A 27,477-nucleotide genomic window follows, 5' to 3' on the forward strand; every position below is an offset into this window, starting at 1 on the left:
TACACTTTTTTTGTCGCTAGTTCCACTCGCATACGTATAGAGAAAATATATAGCAGAGAACTTCACATACAGTTATTCCAATTCGATCTGTTTCTAATAGATTTTCACTACCGTCACGACTCTAGGAGTTTCACGTGCATGAAAAGGCACTGACAGTTCTGACAATGTCTATGTGCTAGTCATGGTTTTTACTGTTTGTCCGGCAAAGCTTTCGGAAAAATGCAATGGATAAAAGAAAAAAATGCTGTTTCACGATCTATCACCGGATAGCTTTCTTGCAATATACCAGCTTGAAAAATACGATAATCTGATTCATCACAGACGTGATTAAACTTACTGCCCTATCGTCAGTGTTAAATAATTAGCTAAAAGAATAATTTTCAAAACTGGCCTGCTTCAAGTATTATTACTATATAATAACAGAAAGAACGAGAAGAGCACTAACAGCCGATACCGCTACGAGCAGATACGACATTTTGAATGCCGTATCTTACTACTAAACACACTACCTAGTCGTTAGAGGAAAAGACAGACCGTGTATGAAGATAGACAGGTAACAGCTTTAAGGCCCAGCGCACGGAAGACGAACCCGCGATGCAACCCTGCTGCAAAAATGTTTGAGCCTAAAATGACAATTTTCATCACAGATAGTCATTTCCACTAGAAAAAATCATGCTCCGAGAATACTGCACTACTAGTCATGTTAGTAATCGATATGACGCGCAAGTAGGTGCAATCACGATAGTACTCGCGTATCGATCATTCGTCGCTGTAAGAAAAGCCTGCTCGTTCAGCATATAGCTACAAGGACGCTTCACAAGGCGTCTGCTCGTGCGACCGGCAACTGTTGTAATTTCAACGAGACCTACCCGCGAGAACTTTACCGTCGCCCATGCAGAGTCGTCACGGAAAGGCCTGGCTCTTGAAAGCATCCCACTTAAAACAAATCTTGATTTCTGTTTTGAGAAGTATAAAATCAAAGGAAATTTTTTGTCGCACGATTATTCTTTTGTCTATAAGAGTAATCAGTTGGATATACGATTGCGCAATTAAGCCTATATAAGAATGTAGGGAATGATTCCGTGACTTGGGACTAACGTGCGATCGCTCCTTTTAGTTTGCAGGCGCTTAGTTCGTATGAGCTGTAGCGAAGTATAGCGAAGTGTAGCGAAGTGTTCATACAAATGTTTCACTTGATTTTTTTCATCATTTTATCTTAACGTTACATTTATTATAAGCTTCAATGCAAAACATGACTGGACATCATCTCAGATTGACCTATTGGTAATAATTGTCGCGATCTCGATGATCACTACGCTGACGCTGATAGAAAAGGCTATTAAAGAAATGAACGAACTAAAGTTGGTTAACGCCATAGGAAAACACCGCTACATTGTTCCAGTATTTGTTATAGTTAGCAGAGTTGGCATCGGGCGCCTGGAAAGAAGAGGACGTCAGCAATATGAAATGCAACAGGTTACGGGCGTGCAAAAATATACAGAGCTTGATTTCAGCTGTCTGCATCACAACGCTGGCTAGTTGCTTGGTGGGCAGGCGTCGGCTAACCGCCATTGGTCCAAGGCTATACGAAGCGCTCATTCCAATGGTCATCTTTAAGACAAGCCAAGAGAAAGGCGAATTAATTTGAAGCAGCAACCTAACTAAAAATCAACGGCTCCATTGTCCCTTAGCCAACGCCACCACATTTACAAGTCTGCCGATCGACCGATCCTCTCCAAACTGGTACACTTTCCTCCTGTAAGTAGGTAAAGGTAAGACATGCTGTCGAATCAGCTGTTTCTGGTCAGTGGCATATGCAGAAATGGCGAAGATTCAGTAACAAAATGGATGTGTCTGCGCAGTGGAGGAGAATATTAACGTGAAACGACAAAGACACTCAAAGCAGAACTCACATCATTGTCGCCAATGATCGCACGTGGTCAGAGAAACCGGGATCGACACGGCTCCGGCAGATCCTCATTGTCGAAATTGAACTACTCCAAACGCAACGTCATCTTTGGCCATTTGCAGACGAAAAAAAGCAGATGAACAGGTGTATAGCTGAAAAGTCATAAGGGGGGGAAGGGCGACAGCGTCACCTAACGGAATCTTACCTTCTTCAAGTCATCCTGACCGCCTCGTAAGTTTTGTCCTATTGGGCCCCGCAAATAACCTGCACTACTGGTACTTATACCCTATTCATATATAGGATTACCTTTAGCCACTACGTAAAGGAGCCGATGTTATTTACATTAGCCATAGCAAACTATATACGAATACCAAGATCATGATAAGCATAATATTGATAATAACAAAACTACAGTAATAATATCCGTGCTTATATGACTATACCTGTTGCCTATATAGTCGTTGATTGATGTTCTATAATAATGCATATCAAATATAGCGGTAGAGGACATTTACGTATGCCTAACACCCCGTTGCAGTTACTATAATAACTATTACGATAATACTAATGCATAGAAGAAATTTTGAGGAGTTAAGATCGCAGCGTCCAGTCAATCCGTCAATCAGTCGCCTAGCTATTCTAATGAATTTACCCCGTTGAATTGAAAAGGACACCTATCAGGAGCCTATGACACTGCAACATAATAACAGAAATGATTCTACTGTAGGTTACCATTATAATGGCGACTGATTGGATTGATCGCCGCTTTGTGCCGACAAGCCTGCAGAGTCAGTTCGGCAAATATCTAGGTATCCCTCGAAAAACGTCACCTTACGTGTACAAATGCTCACCTAAAATGACGACGGCAGACATAAAATAGACAAAAACAGTCTAGAATAAATTGATCATACAAGACAACCATACACCATAACATGGGTATTAGCAATGATAATGTTATAGACATATATATAACACGCATGCATACACTCCAAAACACACATCGGTTACAAACAAACGTCTGCGATTACGTTGATTGATCCGGAACGAGCTCTATCGTATGTGAGGGAATTGGGTAATATTGTTATTGTTCTTGAAATAAAAACTCTAATAACAAGCAAAGTAAAACAAAATTGTTGTATACGTAGGCCAAAAAAAGAAAAAAAAACACACAGACCATGTTAGATCATTGGAGGCCAAGAGAAAAATGGCATGAACCAGTATCACGAACATGTCGCAAAACGTATACACACATAAATAGAGAGTGATAGATATAAGTAAGTGTATATCGTTATTGTGGCAGAAAGAAAAGAAGACAAGTGCTGATATCACAGTTAGCTGACACGTTGGTCCATAAACTAGTATATATAGATACAGATTAAATATGTAATATCACGGGTTATGCGCAATGAGGATAGCCTTTGGCATAAACTAAAATATTCGCCTTCGGAAGAAAATTACATTGAGTATCGCTCAAAAGAACTTTTCAAACGTAAAAAGCTAAGTGCGCGTGCTACGCGCTCCTTTCCTTGTTGAATGTCCTCTTCAATAGCATAATGGGCGCTGTGAGGTAGGGAAAATCGTACTACATGTCGCGCTTGATAAAACGCTTGTATATGGTGGACGTATAGAAACGTTCAGGGCATGAATAATATATCTTAAAGAAGCGATTGGCGTTGTGTAAGTTGAAGCGATACTGTCCAATGCACTGGATAGTGGCTAAGCCTAAAAAAACGCGAGCTCGTAACAACTTCACCTAAGTGTTGAACAACAGAATCGTAAACAAATAAATCCACTGGCGGCAATAACCAGTGGGCGAAAAAGGAAGGTGTTAATATTAAAATGATAGTCAAATATGTCATACTATCCAGAGAAAGACGAGCACCTTGTACCTCTTTGTTGAACAGAAAGTTGACACATTTAGACTGGACGGATTTGCACCGTTCGAAAAGCCGTGAAAGATCGTGACCCAAGGCCTTTCTCTTGCTGTGCTTAAGCGACATGAAACAATGTAATTTTGATAACAAACAGAACCTCATACGCTATGTCCGAGAAATTGTTAGTTACAGAACACATGATTATAACAAGACGTAATAAATACTAAACTCAAAAGAAATCTAATTCGAAATGCTTTCGGATAAATCGATGCAAACGTAGGCAAAAACAGACGCTAGGTGTTTATAAGCGTTGGCAGTGTGGCAGACAGGATAAACATAGGGAAAATTCGATAGACTGAGAACACGAGCCAAATATAAAGAGAAGTACGTATTATAGACTGAATATATACGAGAAAACGACACAGAAGGTTAAAGAATTGAATATATATCCATATAAAATAGATAATATATTTGTATAGAGAGCTACAAATGGTCCATATCCCATTAATACCAATTGGTGAACTGTTGAAGGTATCATGGACGATGAAGACAAAAGAGATACGATGCTCTGATGAGGGACAACAAGAGATTTACGAATAGGCCATTAACACGAGAAAAGGCTAGAGGCAGGACACGAAGGAACGACACAAAAACGAAGCGGAGATATTGATAATGAGGTCTATGATCACGAAAGCGATGCGAAAATGATGATTCCATAAACAAACACATATGATGATTCTGATTACAGAGTACACAATAGATGAATATGATACAAATATACGATTATACCTAAACGGAGGTACCGTCTGAAAGGTTAACAAGCAGAAGGGTAAAGAGCTGATAATAGTGAATTAACGAAGATAAAGTTGATAACAAAAATGATGTTAGCTATATATACATATATATATATATATATACACACACAGATACACGGAGAGAGAAAGAAAGAAAGAAAGCGCGCGCGAGAGAGAAAGAGAGAGAGAGAGAGAGAGAAAGAGAGAGAGAGAGAGAGAGAGAGAGAAAGAGAGAACAAGCGCACTGTGAACTCTTACTCGGAATACATACCTGTTGTAAAACAAGTTCGGTGTCATTCATTACTTATATAACTAATATGAGATAATTTAGAGTTAGTCACGCGACAGGACTAATTAACTGGTAGTGCTTAAGGTATTTTTAGCGATTATGTTTTTGAGCAGATAGAGGGAAAAATTGTTTTTCCTTCTCTTTTATATATATATATATATATATATAAACCACGTATTACTATACTTTCAAATTAGAAATAGTGTATTTAATTTGGAACACTTTATTTTTAAGCTTAGCTGTACACGCCTTTGTGACGGCCTACAAAGCTGCCCCAATTTTAAAGCTACGACAAGTTTAATAAAGTATTTTGGATTGGCTGAGCAGATTATTGAGGTAGTATGCAGTAAGTAAGTTTACGGTTATATCCGTTATCATAACTTGTTCGTTGGAATGATAATGGGCTTTTAAAGAAAATACGCTCTTTTGAAATATATTTGCATTGTGCAGCGATCCATTCTGCATAAATACCTACGACAGGCACCAATACTGACCAAATAGGAATTCTGCCCTTTATAAATAATATAGCGGCAAGTTATTTGTTTATACCAGTTTATCCCAGTGTTTACGCCAGGGCAATCGTCGTAGAGGCCCACAGCAAGTGAGCGCATCGCGGCCGAAACCGTCAAAAGTCCGAATTCATTGAAGTAACAAATAGCCAAATGAGCAAGAAAGTATTCGTAACTACGTTCTCAGACTCAGCTCTGATTACTCGACTAGCCGAGATGGAACTGTACACTCACATCAGTACGTCGCACTCATTAGAAAAACAGGCAAAAAGGAGTGTGGGGAGTCATTCGAGCAGTGAATCCTAAATAGATTCGAGGAAAACCAATTATGCCTCTTGTAGTAGAAAAAAACAAAGCGAGATGACATTTTAATGAGCTGCGGATCTGTTCAAAATCACAATGTTCTCAAAGGAGCGGGTTTCTCGCGGAAACGAAGTATCATACTTGGTTACATTTCTAGGTAGTAGCAAGCTCTATAATGACAGATGACTGCGGAGCAGCTGGAAGTCTCGCTTGTTCTATGTGTACTCGACAAAAGTGTTCAAGCTAAAAATTCTACAAGCCGGACGGAGAAGTAGACGTTGCAGGGGGGGGGGGGGGGTACTTAACCATGCGTTCGAGCTGTTCAAAAAATATACTTATTTATATTGGCCAAGGATTTCCCTTAACCTAGCATATAAAAGCTCATCAAAAAAAAATTTCAGCGCCAATAGCAAGTAAGCAATTTGAGAGATAGTTATATATGTGTATGCACAAACATTTCACAGCGTAATATTTATATTTCCAACTATGGCTAGAGATGGCGAATAGAACAGGTTGACTAGAATATAAGCCAAACTTCAGCTAACATGCCCAATGACAGTGCTGCCGTTAGCTCTATGTACCTTGTTCTGTTATTCTCTGACATACTTCCCTAAATGTGCGCTTATAGCCTGCATTTTATCATCCGTTGTGAGTGTAGCCAATCGGTTCATTCTGTCGCAATATGCCAGCTTCAACTCTACACTGTGCTCAAGTCGTTGAAGCTCTACTTCTTCTCGTTCGTAAGTATGAGAAGGGCGTCTACTGAGAGCCATAATGCTACCCGTTTCCCATGAATGTTCCAAAAATTGGATGCAATTCTAGAGCGCATGGCATTAAGCGACTTCCTCACTGGTCCCGCAACACTCGCTACCTCTTCCTTCATAATTCGTAGCACATCTGCTGCTTTTTCTTGTATTTTTACGCTATCCGTGGCCATATGCTTTTGGGACATCCTTCATTCCATTGAGCAGCGGATAGCTTACGGATCAACTCTTCTCTGTACATGAACCCTATACGTTCTCCCAACGACCTACAATCACACTCGTTTCGACAGCAGCAAGAGAGATAATAGCGTGAGCTCACTGGCAGACGCTTAAGTCACCACAGTACCAGAAGGCTGTTCGGAAGTACCTAGCCAGTACACCTCGCTGAATCGAGCACTGGATTGTAATGCATACCGTAGTGCACCACGGAGCTCCGCCGCATACCTTCACCTGTCACCAAGTTAGCAGTAGTGGCGCTAGATGGCGCTGGTGTACCCGCGCGGATTTGTAACTTTTTACACCCCGGCGATAAGCCCGTCTGCCGAAAACATTCTTCAGTTGAAATTGAACAGCGGACGGGTGTGCGTCGATGGTTGCCGTGAACGAAAAACCATCAGCCGAAATAGTAGATTCGCGCAGAAACTACAACCATTTCCACAACTAGTCTACTTTAGCAGGGAGTGATTTGTGATTTACCGTTCAGTTAACCGCTTGCTTAAGTGCTCCTCCTGAGTCGGATCACAGTGGTGCGCACGGAGTACCATTAAACAGAGAAAAAATTATAAATTAACTGTCGACTGGATGTAAAGGGCTCTTCAGTAACGCAACAGCGTCAACTTTGTTTTGAGGGTTTACCGGTATTTTGATTTGGATATATTAATGCAAGAACAATCATCGAATATAGAACAAGATTAGTAGCTTTTCGCGGGGTTGCTCCTCCGTCTGCACTCGACGTTCCAACAGCCGGCTTCAGCTTCATTAGAAAAAGGTAAGCTGAATGGGAACCTTGCAAGGTCGCATTAAATTATCTATCCCGCAATAATTATCAATATAATACGTTATACCACCTACCACTTATTCGCTGATATATGTTTTGCTATATAATCATGCTATGAGAGGTAAACCATGAAGTGAGACTCAGTCATGATGGTTCTAAGTCGTGTCAATATTTTGACTGTATCACTCCCTCCCCTATTCTGTTCTGTGTAACTTCCCGTATATCTGCCTGATAGGACAGTTCCTCTTCTAAGATCCCAATAATCGCGAACAGTTAGAAATGATCAAAGTAACATCGGAAGAGCTGTGAACCAGACCCACCAGTTGTGATTTGTTCCTTCATCTTCCCAACTAAATAGATGAAATAAATTTAGCTAGAAATATCTACAAACATACCTATTAACCAACTTGAACGTGCATGTAAATAAAAGCACCTATGAATTTACGCGGTCTCTTCTGACGGGAGTATCAATCCTGTTCTAGTACCTGTGGGGGCAATTCAACCATCCGCGCAACTGGGCAGCTTTGGGTCAATGCATCTCTATGAGACTTCTTTATAATCTCTTCTTTCACTTTATGGAAGATGCCACAAGCAGGAAGTTTGCTTAATTTTCCACAAAACGGTGCGTGTTCGTATGTAGATTATAGCAACAACGGCAGGCGAGACGACGGCGGCGGACAAAACGAATGACTCACTCTGAGTGACCATCCAGATTGCCCTATGCGCTTCTTTAGAATATTGACTAGACCAACACAGATACGAACGAATCGATGGACCGACGGACAACACTGCCTTTAACAAAATTAACAAAAAAAATATAGGCTGCATTGAATTACGCAGCATAATCTTACATATTCGTCCGGTAGTATTCTCGCGTTTCAACAAGAGCTTCGTGGTCAGTGACGATGGTTCTATTTAGCATCTAAGCAAAAGCAGGAACAAACACAGTCTTTTGCCTGTATATTGAAGATTATCATCCACCCTGTATTTCTCCCGGGATAACATGGTACCAGTAACCAAAAATAGCTTCGTAACGTGCCCTTCTCTCGTTTCTTTGGGACGGCGTCAGATTTGACCGGAGATTAGGTAGTTCAACTTTCGTTCAAGTGAGACCATGCATATATCTTTATGCACCTCGTAACTTGTAAACTAGACTGTTTATAGAAGTTTAAAATCAAAATACCGACACATTAGGTTCTCGACGTCAAGGCACAGAATACGCATATACGGGACCGAATAAGCACACAAAAGCAACTTACCCAATCATTTTTTTTTTCATTCGGTTCATGCATAGCGGAAAAAGGAGCTTTTCATAGAAACACGGAGTTTTCTATAGATATTTAATTCAGTGCAAACAGGAATGAAAATATTAGCCGTTTCGAAAACTGAAAAAAACTTACGACAATTAATGTAATGGAGATGATCTGCTGTAAAAATTGGCACAATCCTGAACACGAAATGTACTATCTATGAGAAGCTTTTGGCTCGATTTTCCAAAAAAAAAAAAAAAAAGATCATTATTAAAATGTTATCAATGAGCTTGAGCGTCTCTTCGACATAATGCAACAATGAAATTCAATGACCCGGAAACCTAAATACAGATCCGCAGATTGATGCATATTGATTTGCATATACTGAAAGTGAGCAGCTATGGAAACTCCGTTCGTGTAGACCTTGGGCGATCCGGCCGAATGTTTCGACAATTCTGAAATAGAATCTGTGGCTATACCTTGATATTTAGTTCATATAGGGTACTAAGCACGACAGTATACATTTCGGACATTTTGAAGTTTAAGGCCACACAGACGGCCATGATATTAGCACAAGTGTATATACGGTCAAATGAAGCGCGTTAATCTTGCGCTTCGAAATGTATTTCTTTACCGGGATAAGATTATGTGGTCACCATACATCTACACACTATAAACACAATGAGAATTAACAAAAGCTGACCGCTGAGCAGAGCTCCGAGTCTGGCTGGGTAGTGAAGCTTGCTCTTTAACCTCGTTAGCGTAACATAATGCTATGACGCTAGTAATTGAAGCAGTAGCGAAACAAAACAAGGTATACGTTAATTTTTCGCGCGTCCATATATAGTTATTTCGTAAGAACAGCCATCACGCAGCGCGCTAATCAGGGAGAAAAAAAAAAAACAGAATTTGTGCTTTTCTGTGAAGTTAGCTTATTTATCGTTTAGCACAGTGAACTTGACTAGCATATTTTAACGTAAAAAAAACCTATATAAACTAGCATCTGGAGAGATGTATCTGACGATACGCCGGAAAGCAAGATGGCTCATGGTGTCTGCTTTCGCAAGTAAGGCCATTTAAGGATGCTTTATCGAGTCCTACTGATCTCGGCTGTTGCTTACGGCACGCTGCATCGTATTTCGCGCAGATCTGAACGGCTTTTACTCCGCTTCGTAGCGGCTACGACACAGTTAATATGGGCTAGTTCATGTAATCAATGCAGACACCGCCGCAGTATTAAATAGCTAAAAGGGTTCCTTCAGGCCACGAAAAATCACCATCATTTAACAGTTTAGCCAGGCGAACGAAATACACACGATTAATCCGTTTAAGTTGGCGACGTAACTTCCGTGGATTTCTGTTAAGCAGCATAACGTCGCCATGATGCAGATCATTCGTCTGTACCATATCTGTTATATTAAAAATGAATGAAAGTACCTTTAATGAATTTTGCTACTTTTCAACATGGCCTTGTCTGCCAGCTTAATCTATTATATGAATTTTCGGCTGATATCAGGACAGTTCGGTAGGTCAGTCAGTTAGTTTTGTAAATTTTGGCTAAAATCCTGTAAAGTCGATAGCACGCCGTACAAGCTGAATGAAGTACTGATGCTGTTATGGCACCTTCTAAGGTGAAGTGGCCTCGCTATTTATCGATCGAAACATGCGAAGGAAAGCTGCTGAATCAATCAGGAGCTTTCTCTCTCTGTCGCGCTTTGTATTTATTGCTTGAACCGAAATACAGCACACGTGACATTTCGTCCTCTCGGAAGGGCAAAGAGCGTCCGCTTCGATTACGCTACTGTCAATGGGTTGGCAAACCAAAACGGGACTTAATGAAACCTTGGCAGAGTGGAAGAGGGCCGCCACCAAATCAAATGAAGACACGTCGTAACCGGTGAAATTTGAGGTAAAACAATAAAAAAATGGTCAATTTGTCAGTTATCAGCACCATGAAGAGGAAGCTAACAACGATACACTCGTAGAAAAAAAAAATTGTTACCAACAATTTCCAGTTATTTGCTATCTTTAACGACAGCGATCGAAACGACGTTATACTGGTAACCGGTAACAATGATAATGCGCGTAAAGCATTGGAGTCAAGCAAGGGGTTCATTATGCGAGTAACTGCCATGGCTCACTGCCCCACTACCGCCCCCTTGTCCGTTTGCCGCTCCTCTAGCTCTGCCCGACTCGTTTTGGCTGCAATCGCCTCCCATCTACACTCTCGTTCAACTTGTTAGTTCCACGGCCGCCGCTCTTCAGGGGAACCTAGCCATTGTTCTTGACGGGGTGCTCCTATTGCTGCTTTTAAACTAGCTGTTTCACCTAACACGCTACGAATGGCAATAATAACAACAGCAGCAGATCCAAACATTCGGCTAACGTAAAAATGCTGGTATGGAAAAATGACAAAAAGAAAGAAAAAAAAAAGAGAACATTATCGATTTGATTAAACAATAACGAGACAAAATCTGTAGCTGCTAGCGTCTGCCGTCGTTAAGTCGGAAGCGACTGCGCTGTCGTTATTGTCGCCAAACGGTTGTGGTGATGATTGTTAAATGGCGAGCATTTATCTTCGATGCAAAGCAGAAGAAGTAACAAGAAGACGCTGGAAGCAAAGCAGTTAGACTCAAAGTATACTTAGCTCTCGTTCTTTAAAGCTTTTGTTCATAGAACTAGCTTCCATATCGTGTCAAAGTTTAGTATATCATCTATGTCGGCATCGTTATTATTATTATTATGATTATTGTTGATGTTGTTGTGCTTGTTGCTAATTTGTTGTCGCTGATATGATTACTACTACTTTTTCATGCGTTCAAGAATTTGGATGTCGTTTGAAATTCCCGTTTATATCTCAGTTTCTCCCGTTGCCTTCTTGTCTGCTCACTACTCCGTTCTCTGTTGGCGCCTCTCGGTTACGGGTAATCCGTTAACATACTCACTTAAAAAAAAACCTGGCATAGCTATACGAAAGACAGACCCCCTGCTAACTGGGGACGGCACTCCAGCAAGGCGACGAATATCGTACGATCATCCAGTTGTTGCTTACTTGAACACTTAGCCGCTTACTCTTGTGAATTTTGGGCCGGCGATAGGAAGCACGTCCGTGACAAAAGACAGGCTTACTCAGGGGGCCAGTCATTAACGGAACAGGCGGACACAAGTTATTTTGGAGCAGAACTTAAGCCGACTTGTGCTTACGAAAAATTTTGAACTGTCCTGTTTGTAACGGAGGTCTCTTTAAGGCGAAATATCGTCGCAGGACGTTGATCGAGCTGCGGATAGCAGAGCTGATCGAATCGACATTATTAAGGATAACCGACGATGACGACTTGAATGAACAAATGATGTTCTGTTGTTATGGCATGTTCATTTAAGGGTCGACACATGTTGCCATGTGCTTGAAGCCGTCATCATCATTTCAATCCATCGGCGCAAAGATTTGGCATTGACCTGTAACAACGCCAGATGCTAACGACATAGCTTGTGGCGCTAGGCCTCTTCTGTCTTACTCAAGCTACCTCTTTCGTACTGCCCCTAACCTTCCTCATCTGCCACCAGATATAGCAGGAAGAGGTCATTCCTTGCTGCCTGACACGGTACATGTCGCGGTTACTAGTTAGTTCCGATTATCTACTTCTCTGTTTGCACTTGCAGAAACCAGTTTGTTGCTACAAAATTTTTACAGTGTTTTATGCAAGTTCAGATAAACGTAAGACGATCAAACGTAGCTTGGAGAATATTTCCGAACTGGGAGTTCCGAGCTAGAAAGTCGAACCAATCTAGTACCTACCTCGAGCTTTGTAAGTTGCTTGAACGATCGGCAACAATCATTTCAAAGGCGATTATTTTCCTTTTTGTACGTTTGTACATTCAAGTTTTTCGTCGGAACAAAAATCGCCTTCTTAACTTTTTGCTGAATTTCTGTATAGAGCATTATCAAGCTTATGCGTAAATTTGGCTTATGGACTCGCCGAGATAGAAGCCGCCATGATTCCTTTCATAGAAAAAGACAAAAAACGCGCGCAACTTCTCTGTCTTTGTTTGTCTGTGGGTGTGTATGTGTGCATCTCGCAACATTGTCTTGTCCCTGTTACGTTACACGATTCTCTGGTAAATCCACTCTCGCGCTTCTATTCAACACTGAAGTTAGCGGTCTCTGTTTTTGTCTCTGTTTTGATAACATGCCCTTCTACATGTTCCTCACGATATTTGCCAAAGGCGCACAAAAGCCGATAACAATGAGTGAGGTAGACGGCTGGGAGTTGTCAGTTTCTAGCCTGAAAGAAGCGACTAAATCTACGGTGAAAACTATGTCAATCCTGGACAGAACTGGAATGCCGTATCGTTACTATATTCTGTCGTTGTTATCGTGTTTGCTACTGCCGCTGCTATTACTACCCACCATCGAAATCTCGGTCTGTTTTTTTATCGATTGAGACCCAGCAGCTGATTCAGATCGGTTGACTTTCTTCTGTCGCAAATCCTTTTGCACTGCCCTAGCGACCAAAAGCCGGTCGCTTTTGATAACCTACTAAATTCTAGGTCGCAACAATGAATTGATCTGTTGTACCTTATAAACGCTAAGAAATAACTATTTTACTCGTCCGAAATCAGGTGCATTTTATTTTGGTACCATGACATTATGATTCTGGCATTCGGTGAAAATCAATTGCGGCAGTACCTTGGCGTTGCACATATATAAGGGAATACTGCGTATGAGAAGGGTGCTATGGCGAATTGTTTTTGGCATAATCAAAAAGGCAACGCAATCGCTCGATTCCTATGTATTGAGCTAAATGCTTTATAGAATTTACCGACCCAATCATATAAATGCCCGCGAACAGATAGATGAACGAAGCTGAACAGCCAACGGGAAGGGAGGATACGAACAGAAGACGACTGCTAAAGATCAATATTTATAATTGTTTTTTGCCACTTTGCCGACAATGCTATGATTCGGCGACTAGCGTCGGGTGCCTGTTTCTACCGTATCGGAGTCGGTAACGTAGCTATTAGTTAAGTACTCCTGGGCGGGCTACCTTTTCACTAGGACACTTGATAATTTTGACTGTGTGTATAAATGTGGGTAAGCGTTTGTCAAGAAGTGCAAGCATTTAAAAAAGGTAATGACACTCGAAATAGAAGACAAAAAAGCCACATAACAAAGACGAAAGCCAAACGATGCGTCCTATGCAGAAAATAGACGGCGGCGACCAGTGCAACTGTTTTATTCGTATCGTCAGCGAACATCAGGGTACTCAACGCTTGCAGACGCCGGGCGATTGCGTAGTCTTCCAAAAATATGGATGTGTGCATGTACAGATGTGTACTATATGCATATGCGCTGAAAAATCCCTATTGTGAGCGCTACATCGAAAATTTGCCAGGTGGTTTCTGTTCGTTTATGACCATCAGTTGTTCAGCCCGTGTCGCCGCTGTTTTTCGGCTCTTACGACGGCTGCCATTTTCGATGAAAGTAAGAGGAAAGAAATTTCCAGTTACTTCTGCATTTCCATGTCTATACCAGAGGCCCAGGACAGGGGAGAGGGCGAAAGAGAAAGGATTGAAAGGAAATTGAAGGAAGGCTGAAAGCAGATAGGACAATTGACAGTCGTTTAGCAATTACCGTATTGTTTGCCATCGCAGAGCCACTGGAATCATCCTAAAGAACAGTTCGATGTTCCTGCCTTCACTGTAATGTAATATAATGACTATAATAATGATTCTGTGAAGTTTTACCTTTGTGCATTTTGTGTTTTAGTTCGTGTGCCGGCTGTGTGTACGGATGCTGCAACATTGCTCCAAAGGACCAAGGTTAACAGGCTAAAACCGTGTCCTTACTAACTGGGGGATTCTTTCTGATGTTATGTCGACCATGCAAACCTATACGTACCTTAATTATAGGTACATGGAATAAGGTCTATGCATTTGTCACATTTCTAGATGATTACATCGTCGTGCAAAGTTATTCTTTAATCTGGTGGTTAATTTGCGTTGAGTAAGCAAAAACGAGAATGCAACTCAGCACCAGAATTAAATCTTTCTAAATACGAACAACTCTTTCCTCGTTCATTGTGTGCGCACGCGTCTGCTGGATACGACCCGCGTCATAGATTTGTTTCAACCATACACCGCAGACGGGCAAAAAATCGAAACATAATGTTGTGTACTATGAAGTGCCCCTATTGTTGGCCCCATTTCAATTTCTCCTTGTGATTGTGCTCCCTAGCGAGTACTCTTTTCGCTGACGCAGGCCATCGGATGCACATGGGACAGTGCGACACCAGTGAGCGAAGTTACGCGACAAGTCCATTGTGCCATGCGCTAGCAACCTGTCGTTTTCTTGCGAATAGATATACCCATAATCGCCGCAGACTCCTGCGCCTGCTGGACATTCCATGTCGTTGTTGCCCGCTCTTCTTTCTGTTTCGGAGTGGCGCCTTCTTAGCATCCTACCTATTATGTACATATGTTTTGCTAGCCAGTCTGTTCCTTCTTTGCTCCCTTCGAGTTATTCGGTCCGTTTCTTGAAAGGTATAGATAGACCCACATTCCTTTCAACGAATGCCCAAGCGCGTATAGATGACTGTAATGGGAGTAGTAAGTTTAGTCGCTATAGGTCAGTGCAGAAGAGGGGTTCAGTGACGCGTCGGATACTAATAACCTGAATTGCACAGAGACCCTCTCTCGTATCAAGAACATCTGCGTCAGGCATAGTAAGGTCGAGAAGCGTGCATAGTCAGGTTGTATTGCCTGTAGTGCTGCTGAGCATTTGCGGATGCTAACCAGATATCTTAGTATAAATAGTCCGAAGCTAACCTTGCCGCACGTGCATCTTATTGATCTGCAGCACGTATGAATGAAGTGTAACATCGTCCTGTGCAGTGATGCGATCAGTTGTATTCTTTGTTGACCACAAGGACGCGATAAGTCTAACGATAGAGGTCCAGGCAGATTTTTTTGCAATTTTTCAGCACTGCTTACTGCGAGAGCAAGAGCCACATCCGCAACGGCCGACTCGACATGACGACGAGCTTCAGCTAACGGCATCATGATAGCATCTTGAGAAGTGTACCGCCGACCAACTGTAATCAAAATGAATTGACTCTCTATAGCTGGCAGCAACTTTTTTCAACTGTAGTTTCTTCTTCGGCCCCCTCTAAACTGGGCACAGAAACTGGTCATGAAATTGATGTACCAGCTGTAACGATGCCAATTTAACTGCACACAATATTATAGAATATGCTGGACGCCTGTGAACAGAGTACAATTGGACCAGCAACCTTAGAGAGATACGGCAACTAAGCTTGTCAGCGTCCGTATGAATGAACTCTCGATGCACACCGCTACCGCTTCTTTGGACATTTTTGAACAAATATAATAAAAGCTATTGTGAATCTGATCAACATCTCATTGCCTGTAGTAGAAATAATAAAAAGCTATAGCTCTTGCACAGTTACCGTTGAGTATTCGATTGATACGAATTACCAACCGTAATTAAAAAAAAAAAATGACTATTAATATGAGAACGATGCTTTTCCTGGGAAATTTTCATACCGTAGTAGTAATAGCTACAATTGGTGATAGCCGTCTCCGCAATCGCACGATACATCCGAGCAAAAATTAGTTGAAATAACAGAAATAGCACATTGCGTACGATGATCATTGGTGCTGATCGAAAAAGCTGCTCTAGCTTGAAGTCTTCGCTTGCTTTCATATAAAGTGTATATTTAGCAGTGATTTTTGATTGAGTTACCAGTTCCTTAGCATTAAAAACGGCTATCGCAGACGCTTGAATCGCTTTACCATTTAATATCAATCTGGTGGTGTTTTTTCTAGCAATTATAGGTAAAAGCCACTTTTCTTTTCCAATACGAATATTTTGATTGTGAAAAATTAATTACTTTTCTACTAGGCAACAAGAGGAATGCCGGTCTAACTGAATGGATGACACATTTGATTCTATAGTATATGTATGACTGGCTCCCCCGTAAAGCAGCAATAGCCCTGTTCCGAGTGGTCAATCACTTGCCCTCGTGGGCCCTTACTATCGTCGTTGTTATTGTCCACCAGCTCATTCTTACACGAAATCCATTCTATGTGTTTTGCTACCAGTTACCGCGCAGCTTCAGCCCCAAAAGCTGCGTTCGTCTTGCGTATTAATCAGTATTTATCTATAAATTTGCAGGAATCTTAAATTTGATGAAATGATAGTAGCAGTGACGTATTACTGGTTTTCTGGAGGCGCTGCTGTAGTTTTTATTGGCGGCGCTACGAGCGGAAGTAACTTTAAATCTAGCGCCGGGATGCCCTTGCATACTTAGACTGCCTTTGAGGGGAAAAGATATCATCGTCGTCAGTCGTTGCAATGGTACTAATTGGCCTCGGCTGATTTAACTATGTTCAGTGATTTGCGGGGTGAACAAAAACGACCCCTGAACTGCTTGACTACATCAGGAACCTATTATACGTCAGTTTCGAATCGAAGAAAGCTTTTAAGCTCTACAGGTTTCCCTTGTTCCCGCTTGATACTGATAAAACTTGCAGTTTTGTCAGTACTGCTCGTTCCATTATTGCTGTAAGTAATTAATAGGTCACCTTTACACCTGCTGCTATTAAAACTTAATAATCGTAATAACCGATAACGTCTGGTGAACGAAAAATATAAAATGCGTAATGTCAACAAATAACAATGAAAACTCATAACAACATGATAATAGTAGTGCTGAGGAAAAGTTAAAGGAAAAACAAGCACATTTGTGCTTTTACTACGACAAATAGAAATCTTTAAAGGAGCTATTAGCGAGCTGTCGACTTCGGGGGTAAGCCGCTGACAGCTACACGCGTGGACCTGAGTAAATACCCCCTAAGTACTTTTAACGGCTGAGCCGATTGCACCGTGCAAATTTTGGGGGCAATATTTACAGATTTTTTTCTTGTCGCATCTTACCTCTCGCTTGATCGAAAGAGGCCGCCGTATAGAAATGATGGTCATTGCCTTTTCGCTGCCACCAAGCTCCCGGTGGCAGCGTGAGTGTCACGCCGACGCGTGCAACAGCCGTGCAGCCTCGCCATTATCTGTCATAGCTGTACGAGAAGCAGTAACTTTTCGTTTGCAGGAAAACCGAACACGATCACCCTCTCTTTATGGGCGGCGTTCTTCATTTATTGGGTCGAAAATGTATCATTTTGTCTTCAGCCGTTTGGCGCTATCGACAGGGGTGAATGATGAGTCTCCTTATGTGTACACTCGCAAATGCTGCCCGATGCCCGGTTAGACAAGATACTGCTAGGAGGAGAGACAACTTTCAGAAACCCGACTGCTATTCAGCCCTAAGGATGTTGCAACACCAGCGGTTGGCATCATTTTCGTCATCATAATCACCATTTGCTTACTTTGTTACTTAGCCTGACTTACTTTGTTACTTAGCCTGATTCCACACGTCCCATCATCTTTCCTTCTCCTCAGTAGCTCTTTATGCTGAAGAGGACGGCAAATCGGCAGCAGCAAAAATTTAGAGTAGTCAAAGATATATAGCAGCACCAAGACCAGCTGCAGGAGCACGTAGCAACAGGCAGTTCTAATATATGGTAACAAATAACAGCCGGATAGGTCGTTCAGTTGATCGCCAGTGTCGGGAACGGATGTGACACTGATGCCGGACCATAGACATGACGACCGTAGCACACACAAACGAGCTCGACTCACACGGTGTCTCGCGACGGCGCACAACAGAATAACAGATTTAAACGTAGATTTCAATATTCAAGACAGCAGCTGGAATTAGAAACATCTTATTTGTGTATGTGTGCGGTGGTACAGCGTCTCGTTTGTTACCAATCTAACACTGTATTCGCAGCCACTGTAGCTGAGGCGGCAGTAAACCCACAGCTATGGGTTGAAAAAGGTAGCTAAGCCCTCAATGGAAAAACGGTGCAGGTAAAATGAAGATAAGTGGATGCGGCCAAAGGCTGATGGCAAGAGGCGCTTAAGCGGGCTGGCTCGCTGTCGACTTACCACTATTGGTACGTAACACAGGCCCTAACCAGATGGCACCAGTAATGCAGCACTTGCGTATCGTTTGTTTTGGCCACAATCGATGTACTCGAACAGCGAGCGTGCCGAAGCTGTTGCGGAGGCGGAAAGGCGCGAGCAAAGGGAATTTTTCGATGAGTCATTTTGCGCATACAAATGAAGTCGTATTAGAGTGGCCATACCGCGAATAGAGCGTGGATGTAAGGCATTGAAAAGAAATCGCTGCTTTCGCACATAATCGGTTTTTTCGATGGTGCGAAGTCGGTGCAGAGAACTTGTCCAGATATTTTTGTTTTAAATCATCGTATTCGACGCAAGACTCTGAAATGGTACAGTGTCTAACCGTGAGTAAGTTTAACCTGTTGTGCTGACGGAGATCGTCGATGAAGACACGTATGTTATCGACAATTTCGAAAAAAACAAGCTGCTGCTAAAAGTGAGCACACATCTTCAGTTTTTATTCAGTACAGACAAATAATTGTTATCGAGTGAAATTACTTCTTCATTAACGCAAAGTATTAGACATTGGATTTCAGCAACTTGAAATCATTGTTGAAGGCCGTTAAGCCCAGACGTCCTACATAGATAACTAACGTAAATTTGTAATTTGCATTTTGTAGTTTGATCATATTCTATGTTATTTCACGTGTCGTGATTTTTAAAACGCGAGTGGTCTTTTTGTCTACGGCTGATCGCCTGATCAGTTTTCAGCGTGTCTGATCTTTGGCTACTACGAATCTACTCAATCATACTATAGCAAAGCCGCTGACAACCTTCTGCCTAACTAGCGCACTGTTTGCAATACGTAGTTACTCCAATCGATAAGACTTTAACTGACGCTATGTAAATTGCCTTCATCCGATCCCGTGGGCATGCGCGTTCTTGTAGGAACGTGTGTGTTATGTGAACATCTTCATAAAACGCTTTACAAAAAAGTCTTTGCTTCGTTTTTTCTTTCAAAGCCATTGTCGACAGATTTGATCAGTGCATCGCAGTTACAGGTACATGCTAGCAGAGGCCATGTAGGACAACGTCTTCGTTGAACCTCTTCTTCGTGTCAGAATAAAATAGCGTACGTGTTCAGGATTCAACACCGATTTGAAAAATAACAAAGCTGCGATGAAAAGTGCGTTATCTACTGTCAACACACGTTACTCATTGAATCTGCATTTTCTCATCGTTCTGAGTCGTACGTTAGCTGCAAGCTTTCGTCACACCCGTCCATAAAATGTCCTAGCCCAAAATTTAACTAGAATTAATACACAAGCTGGGCCGGTAACTCTGCATTGAAGCGTTTGATATTGGCGATGCCCTAGGAGTCCATCGTTCGCTGTCATCTGCAAAACAAAATAAACAATCTTTTGGTAAACGAACTCCGGTATACTTCACTCAGTATACTTCTTGCGCCGAGTTCATATGGTAGCGGCTGTAGTATGTGAAGTAGCTCATGATGATCTTGTACCATTATTATTACTTATTCGGTCGTCTGCCATTTGAAATTCTTGTAAATCGTCATAATACCTTCCAAATGCTAGAGTTCCCTGTACGCCGCCCTGGCCGGCCAAGGTTCCCATCGCTAGTGAGACGCCAGCTGTACTCGTTGTCGCCGGCCACCACCTGGCGCACTCTTTTACTGATGCCACTCTGTCCACGGTTCCGCATACCAATCCATACAAAAAGCTCCAGCCGACGAGCAACTACCCTCTGTTCTCCTTCCTCCAGGCGTCGCGCCAGCTACGACTCACGGCTGTCGCATGTGCACATTTTGCACTTGTTACTGCCTCTAGCGTCTACCAGAGTCGTGCTTCTGGTCTCTATCAGCATGCCAGACGACCGAGATCGCACATGCGCATGCAAAGCTGCATGCCATCGGTCAGCCTTTGTAGCGCTAGCATCCTCATGGGGCGCGAAAATATGCAGGAGCGCGGACCAGCTATCATATGCGAAGGATAAGGAGGACAGGGTCGATCGATGGTAGACAGAGTGACTCGAGGCTACTGCTACTTCCACCACTGTGGAGCACTATGTGTAGTGGAATACCTAGCTGATATTTGACTAGTAGCGGTGTCATACTGTCGTCTCGTTTCTGCCAGCGGACACAACCATCTGTCGAGGGCAGTTACATCGGTCAATGGTTCGTGATCTGCATATGCATATCCTAAAAAACCAGGTAGAAGCAGACTGTACATTGACAAACAATGGCCCCGGGTTTAAAACAGTCGGCAGCGTTTTTACCTGATCCGCAAAAAGCACCGATGCGCGATTATTGTTATTATTATTACTGGCCTATAATAATTGAAAATTGCGATAGCTGTTTCAGGAGGAGACGATTTGGCTGCCAGAAAAGACGTGTCCATTACTGAAGTGTATAGGAGTTACATTTGCAAGATAGCCCTTCTGAGCTTATCAATAATCTGCAAGACATTGACGTTCTACTATATCTGTACCTTTATATCATATACAAAACAATATGTCCTCAATTGAAAGATTTCTACTATTTTCCAGCAGCTGTTATAATTAGAAAAACGAACGTCCGAAGCATCTACAATACGTAATGTTTTAGGAGACCGATAAACGCATTTCACATGTGCAACTATTACACCCATTCCGCTTAGTTTTTACGCCAATAACAAAGGTAGCCATAAGTGACGTACAGTTTACTAATAACACGTTTACCTGCCGGAGGTGATCGCGTTAAGTACGTATTGCGCCATTAACCCTATACATCATGCTTACTTCGAAACTGTGTTAGTTCTACGGCTTTAATGAAGTTCTTATAAGTCCATATGCGGACATCACTGCTATTAGCATCAGCCTCAGGACGAATTGGAGAAGACTCATCAATAATAAACATGTCAATAGTGACGTCAGGGTTGCTTTAATTTTTTCCTCGTCACCTATATATAGGTACGGTTCAAATTGTCGGATTTGCATGCGTTTTTTTTTCCTTCTTTAGATGATATCAGGCGTAAGTTATTAGTTTAATCGGCTGTTTGATAAGCTACATGCACCACCATCTAATCAGGCCTAACGATCAATAAAGCAGCTTTTGTTCTTCACAAGCCCAGAAAACAAGTGGCAAAACATGGCGAACGAGTGATTTCTCAACGGAACTTTTGCGGCAAAATGAGTGCTAAACATTGAACAAATACCAAAATGTATTTTGGAACCGAGCATTTCGAAGTATCTCTTCTCCGCAAGAGTTGACCAACGATTCCGGTTTCGAGAGCGATCTTCCGTCGCCGCCAATGCGCGCTGTTGTTGTTGCAGTTCGATGTTCCATAAGCCGAACCGATTATATTCAATGGAGCTGAATGGCTTCAGTCGCCAGATGTTCATTAAATCTATGTAGTAATAATAATGCTCAGACGCCCGCGTGGAGTGCACAAAACGCTGCTGCGTAACCAGAGTAAGTTACTACGCTACAATCGTACATTGCTATGCTACAGTTCCTAGTACTGCTGTCGCAAGAACTCTTCGCGATTTTTGCTTTGGGGCAAACAGGGGAGGGCTGCCCAGCCCGGAGATACTGCAGCAAGTAGTTTTACTGAAGCCTGTTACTCTACTCTTATGATTAAGAATCATTAAGACAGACGACTGGCAGCTGTGAGTTTCCGATCTGTCGATTGTGCGGAATCCAGCCCTGCCGATGTAGAGCTATGTAATGGTAGTGGGCATATGTATGCGAGGACTGGTTGCCTTAGTTAACCTTGGTTGGAACTGGGACACATAATTCTTGAAATCTTGAAGCTGAATATAAGCGTATCTATGTATATCTCCGACTTCTATAGAAACTTATCGTTATCCTTTTGTAAAAAGCTTTAAAACACTTTTCCGTTACGGAAGTTAGGTAACTGTGTATCTACTGTATGTGAATCTCTCACTTTGTACTTTACGAAGCTACCATAGCTACGTGAAGTAACGAAGCGTCACCAAATGAAGCAGTCACACTGGAGGTTTCTATTCTAGATGCATCAACTAAGTCAAGAAGTAAAAACACCGTATTACGCTCAGATTTTTCACACACTACTGATAATTATTGTTTAACACTGTCATATATATATAAGACGACGTGTCTAAATTGAGAACTTTTCTTATATTGTAGAAACAGGTTAACAAATATGCTAGAAGTTCCATTCTTAACGGTCACATGTATTCAATATAGGCAACATCCAGCGCTATTGCAACTTCAATCGGGGATCTAAACCGTTTACGATGTGATTTTAAAAGTGTTTCTCCTCTAATCCATCAATAGTTTCTTAATACGGACCGTACGTCAAGAGATCTTGATCGGGATAGGCCTGTTAAAATGTCGTACAATTATGCTGTGTACGAACAGGTTCACCCGGAATCAAGTTTCGAACCTGATACCATACCAAAATCCAAGGGCTCAAAACGGCCAAGAACTTTAAAAAGTGCAAAAAGGCGAAAAAAGTCTGTGGATACTTAAGAAAAAAACGACAAGTATAGAAAAAGGCAGGCCCTTTAGGACTTAAGAAAACAACGAAGTTCTGGAGCTCTCTCATAATAGCAATTCTCAAATCTTTTAAAATGTACATGAAAACTGCCGCGAAAAGATTCCAACAACAACGACGCATTGCCGCTCCCCATGATCACTATATTGTTTTGTTTTCTCTATTGTTTTGTCCTAATAACAACCGACGGCGCCGAGAATAGCGGATGAACGCATGCCTGTAACGGTTCTGCGATGTTTTTTTCCCAACGTACCACCTTATATATACATGTATATTTGAAAATGTAGATTTGTAAATCTTTTTCCAAAAGCCCAACAGTTTGAAATAGCCACTATGCAGAGGTCATTGTCTGTATTTCTGGGCTTGACTGCCGATGTTCTAGTCAACGGAATCATGTATCTCTATAGTACAGCTTGCGGGAAATATTTAAGCCAATGTGAATCACGGCAATGATTGTTTATAATTTTAGCATTTGGATAGGGAAGTCAGATGATTGTGGCGATTTCAGTTGTGTATACCTTCAGATAAGTGGCAGCATGACCAAGTTCGGGACCGAAAGATCTCAAAATTACGTAGCAAAAAACTCAATTGCAATAACTTAATGATAAGAACTTGTTTAGTAGACGATAACCTGTAGACAAGCTAACATTTGTTGTTGCGCATAATAATTTATTGCGTATAACACATTTATACTTATGTGCATATAAAATCAATTCTTAACAATCGTCAATGGCACAGTTATACAAGTCCGTGCTTTAACACAATAGACAACGATAACAGCTAATCTAAACGAAAGCGGCAGCGGGAGATCGACCCATAGACTCTTTTGATGTGACGACACTTTCTACACGTTTTTTCGTCAAATGGCAAGACATTTTTTCCCCCCTATACACAGGTCTACCAGGCGCCTTTCACGCTGTCCTATTACAGCGAACATTGTCATTAAGTAAACACTGACAATAATGCTTGTGACGTGACACGATGCCCGGCTAGTCGAAGTGCAAAAAGGGCACATTGTCCTGTAAACGACACACGACGTCAACAGGACCAGCAACACGAAGATTCTATAGCAGGTCTATTCAAAAAAAGAAATAAGGAATCCAGATAGTAGATCTATATAATTTGGCTTCGCTATCAAGTCCACCTTCAGAGTACTGCCCTTACTAGTCCCACCAAAAGCGGCATTGGCTTTTGAGCACCTAACAATTTTTTCCCGACTAGGTCTTATCGCGTCCGGCATCTGTCAGCAGTTACTCTCGGCACATTCCGCGCAGTTCACTATGAGCGTGTCCTATACGAACGCTGCCCTAGGCTAGTGAGCATTTACTCGAACGCCATCACTGAGCATGCTGCTCCTTTTGTCCTACAATCTGTTGCTGTGGCTATTAGGGCGCTGTTAAAGGCCTCTGTCTAGTTCAACGAGTGTTTACCCTGCTTCTACAGTTGCTGAGGGCTCTTTATATCAACAAATGCTCGTTTTCATTCAGCGTAAAACGTATCAGATCTATCCTATCAGCAGGAATGACGGTAATGAGAATGGCGCTACGGAGTCCCGGCTTCGTTTCATAAGGGAACGGGGGCGTTACATTCAGTGCTACTCCGCAACAACAGTAGCAATATAACAAGCAACTATTTCATTTGGTAGCGCGCGAAATGAATAAATCGCCGGTACCTGTCTGGCTGGTTGGCCAGCCGCCCTGCACTTACTGTTGGGTGACAATGTGCGCGAATGTCTCCGCGATGAGAAGATACGGAAACGGCATTGGACGACGCATTCGTGACGCTGGTTGTCTGACTTTCTTCAGATCACAACAATGTCGTAGATGAATAGAATCTGGTGAATCCATGAATGAAAATAGTAGGGCTGCATTAGAGAGGGCAGTGCCGCCAGGCCCTGAGCCATCATACCGGTGAGCATGACGGAAGGGCGATATCGAATTGTCCCTCCATCGAGCTTTATAGACCTTTGGATACGTTACGAGAAATGTTCAACAAAACATAGCAACAGCTTAGACTAAGCAAATAAAGAATGAGGCAAGAAAAAGAAGTGGCCAAGAATAATTAACAATAAATGATCCAAACAGATTGATTCAATAAAGAAAAAAAGTGCAATATGACCATTGAATTATGATCATCAATCCTGCAAGTTGAAATAACCCCTCGTCATGTCTTTCTTTCTCCTAACCAGTCATCAGTAAATCACTATAGAATTTAGAGCGTCAGAGAATTTCTCGTCATTCATCATACGTATGATGGATTAACAAGATGATTGACTGAAACAATTTGATAGCAATATTGGTTCAAATGGTAACTATTCTGCTGGTGATCATGCAAAGCTAATCAGTCAACTTCGAACAGAAAGTTAACTCGCGTCGCTGTTTAACTTGCAACTTTGCCAATATACAAATGTCGGGCAAATCTAATCACTATATATATATAGACTTTAATCTTGTGGCCATCTTTAATGTAACAGTAGGACTCCAAAAACCCGCTTAATTGCGTAATCACAGTTATACAAACAGAGATCAATATAACACTACAGACTGAATACGACAAAGTTCGTCGATGTTAGCTAACTTCTACAAGTTGTTCAGCCACCATGAGTTCGATAAAACTTCCCTAAGAAATCTAGATGTGAACACGCTTTGTAGTGTGCTTAATTAGGACGGCACGCATAAAATGTATTTATAATAACACAAAGGACTGGTTTATGGCTGAAGTTACCTGTATACTTTTAGCATATATATATTAAGTGAGTTTCGTTTTCGATTGTACCTTGTCTGTGATCGGTGAAAAATTGAATCGTTCGATATTGGTCTATTTGATATCGGCCGATGGCCGACTTATTCGTAAGGCCACCTTTAACTAGCTGACCGAAATCTCCTCGATCTGTTTTTTGGATCGAATCAGCTATGAACGTACGTTTGGCGGGCTCGGTCTACGCAGGTCTCAGAAACGGAGTCAGTCCATTGTTTAAGGCTTAGTCGAATCCGACTTGAAAAGGACAAATATAGCCCTGTGAAAGCATTCTCGGTTCTGAGAAAATATTTTTCAATTGCTTCTCGGTTTATGCAGGCAACTATTAACGCACTATAAACGAAGCTATAAAAATGCTAAATTATTATTAAGAAAAAATTATAGAAAAAGCTAAAAAAAAAAAAAACCAACACAATAAACGCCACTGACGTCTCTTTATTTATCAGACATCAATATTTAGTGCAGGCGTCAAAGAGCTAACCGGTATAGCTAACTCGCATACTAATTAAGTGTTAAGGCAAACATTTTTGCCAAACGCACACAACTTCGATAGATATTTTTGGTAAAGTAAGAACTCGTTTGTGTATTCATAGTTTTCTGTGCATGATCCACTAAATCTATTTTTTATGACCGTACCAATATGTTTATGGATACATACATTGTTACCTGCGTTTAATGCCGAATTGCCGCTTGTTTCTGTTTTCGTCTCTCTCAATGTCACTCGTCAATACATCATTGGTCACCCTTTATTTAGCAGGTAACCACTAGGCTAATTTCTTGTCGAAAGCCAGCCGTCTAATACAATGCCGAACGGCGGTACCGAACGTAAAACTCGAAACATTTAGTTGTAGGCATTTTTAATTTATGCAGAAAATTCTATACTTTGTCGCAAACTGGCAAGGGTTCGCCATATGCATTTTCCTATTAGTGCGGCATCCTTCAACCATTAACAATTGCAACAAATTGACAGGCCTGACACGCTGGCAAAATGTACGTTTGAGCACCGATTACGATGGAACTCGACTCACTCATGATTCTTATTAATTACTACGACTATAGAAACGGTTGTTTTTGCATTGAAACATTATTTTCCCTAACAATTTTCTGTTACCGCTAATTCACGTTTGCATATGTTGTGTTTATTCCAGTTGCATCTTTGGTAGGGCTGTTTCTCGGGGCATTTTGAGCTGGACGAATGTCTTTCATGCATACGGTACCAATCGAACAACTTTTCTTTTTACATACCTTGTTTTCTATGCACCGTCATTGTCGCCAGCAGAAACAACCACCGTCCGTCATCAATAATAGCCTTTGTTACTGATTGTTTATAACCGTCGTATCGTCGCGTAATATCAGTTCCTACAAATCAACAGTAATAATGGGACGAGCGCAGGTCTAACGTCCATATTGCTAGCAATGATTGCCAGCGCTGATCTTGACGATGCTGTCACCGTTGCCTTTGGCAGTTTCGGTCGTCATCTACGGCAGGGGTTTGTAGGGCAGAGACTTCAGTG

At 41.7% G+C, this 27,477-nt stretch overlaps 1 protein-coding gene and 2 long non-coding RNA genes across 9 annotated transcripts in view; 1 reads left to right on the plus strand and 2 right to left on the minus strand.

Annotated features, from left to right (window-relative positions):
- Window positions 1-18,758, minus strand: part of LOC147757574 (uncharacterized) — a 22,884-nt gene extending 4,126 nt beyond the window's left edge. The window contains exons 1-2 of one of the 4 annotated variants that reach the window (XR_015320385.1): window positions 18,114-18,758; window positions 535-2,760 (exon numbers count right to left, since the gene is read on the minus strand). This is a non-coding gene — a long non-coding RNA (uncharacterized LOC147757574). Of the gene's footprint in view, window positions 1-534; window positions 4,844-17,645; window positions 18,091-18,113 lie in introns of those variants that run through there. The other 3 variants (XR_015320386.1, XR_015320384.1, XR_015320383.1) reach the window with 3 other exon arrangements.
- Window positions 6,999-27,477, plus strand: part of MESR3 (misexpression suppressor of ras 3) — a 70,944-nt gene continuing 50,465 nt past the window's right edge. For 2 of the 3 annotated variants that reach the window (XM_022793966.2, XM_022793974.2), the window contains exon 1: window positions 6,999-7,430. The gene's annotated coding sequence lies outside the window, so the exon portion shown is untranslated. Of the gene's footprint in view, window positions 7,431-18,824; window positions 19,168-27,477 lie in introns of those variants that run through there. The other variant, XM_086979237.1, reaches the window with a different exon arrangement.
- LOC147757575 (uncharacterized) lies at window positions 19,163-25,167 on the minus strand. Of its 2 annotated transcripts, none has more exons than XR_015320391.1 (2): window positions 24,914-25,167; window positions 19,163-20,068 (listed from the first exon to the last, which is right to left on the minus strand). It is a non-coding gene; the product is annotated as an uncharacterized LOC147757575 (long non-coding RNA). The 2 variants fall into 2 exon arrangements; XR_015320390.1 differs by lacking the exon at window positions 24,914-25,167 and adding an exon at window positions 20,253-20,403.

Source organism: Varroa destructor, unplaced genomic scaffold (genome assembly GCF_002443255.2).
Source record: "Varroa destructor unplaced genomic scaffold, Vdes_3.0 BEIS01000002.1, whole genome shotgun sequence".
NCBI lineage: Eukaryota > Metazoa > Arthropoda > Arachnida > Mesostigmata > Varroidae > Varroa > Varroa destructor.